This window comes from Gossypium hirsutum, chromosome D03 (genome assembly GCF_007990345.1).
Source record: "Gossypium hirsutum isolate 1008001.06 chromosome D03, Gossypium_hirsutum_v2.1, whole genome shotgun sequence".
Classification (NCBI taxonomy): Eukaryota; Viridiplantae; Streptophyta; class Magnoliopsida; order Malvales; family Malvaceae; genus Gossypium; species Gossypium hirsutum.
The window spans coordinates 18,245,042-18,246,119 of NC_053439.1; the positions used below are offsets into that span (position 1 = coordinate 18,245,042).

At 35.7% G+C, this 1,078-nt stretch overlaps 1 non-coding gene across 1 annotated transcript; it reads left to right on the forward strand.

The window, feature by feature from the left end:
* Nucleotides 1-246: 246 nt before the first annotated feature.
* On the forward strand, nucleotides 247-352 carry LOC121215767 (small nucleolar RNA R71). The gene has a single exon (XR_005911742.1). It is a non-coding gene; the product is annotated as a small nucleolar RNA R71 (small nucleolar RNA).
* Nucleotides 353-1,078: the final 726 nt, after the last annotated feature.

Below are 1,078 nucleotides of genomic sequence, written 5' to 3' on the forward strand. Positions count from 1 at the left end.
TAGATGGTGCATTGTTTCCAGATTCAATACAGTTAAGCCTATCCACTAACTGTTGATACTTATCATCCTCTTGAATAGCTTTTACCATAGCAGTTTTTGGCCATATCTAAATTGTTCAATTGGCCACTAGAAGGAGTTCAATGCCATGTGCTCAATTATTTCGTACACATCCTCGTACGTCTTGTTCATAAGTGATCCTGCTGCTGCGCTGTCTAGGCCTGATCTTGCGTTCTCATCCACTCAGGAAATCCGTGGTATGGGTATTTCTAAATCAATGTTTTGAAACGTTCCCAAGCCTCATGGAAACTTTCTCCATCCATCTGTCTGGAAACATCAATCTCTCTTCTTAATTGAACCACGTTACTGATAGGGAAAAACTTTTGTAAGAACTTTCAATGAGTTTATCCCATGTCGTGATAGATCCCGGTATCTACGAGTCTAACCAAGAAAAGGCATTATCAATCAAAGAAAAGGAGGACAATCGAATATCTAATTAATACTTTAGTTTATTTATAGTATGAAGGTAAAATAAAATGAGTGTATAATATTTTTATAATAATAATAAAATAATATAAAGAACTAAACTTCAAGAGCTTGAAGAATAGAAACAATCAAATCTAATTATGGGTGATTAGCTAACTTCGGTAATCCCTACCAACTATTGCTTTGAGTTCCTCATCAATCAACTAGTCATTATCCCAGTAGGATCTTCTGGTCTTCTACTAAAATAACAAGTCGACAATAACTATTTATCTTCCAACCTTACAGTCCAGACCGATTTAGGGTGAAGGTATTCACGGATGGGTCATACCAATTTTGGGTTAATTCCCACCCTGATTGATTCCCAAGGTTGTCAAGCCTAGGGTTTGTTCCACGTTCTTCCTTTCCTAAATAGCTAACCCGTTTAGTATCCCTACAAAACAAGTAATAGATCATACCTCCACTCGCTAATCCCCCATAGATGGATTATTTCCTCATGGTTTCCATAAATAATATAGAATCGATATAAAGAGAAAATATGCTAAATAAATCGATAATATAGAGTTTATGAAAGAGCCTCATTGTATTAAGATTGATC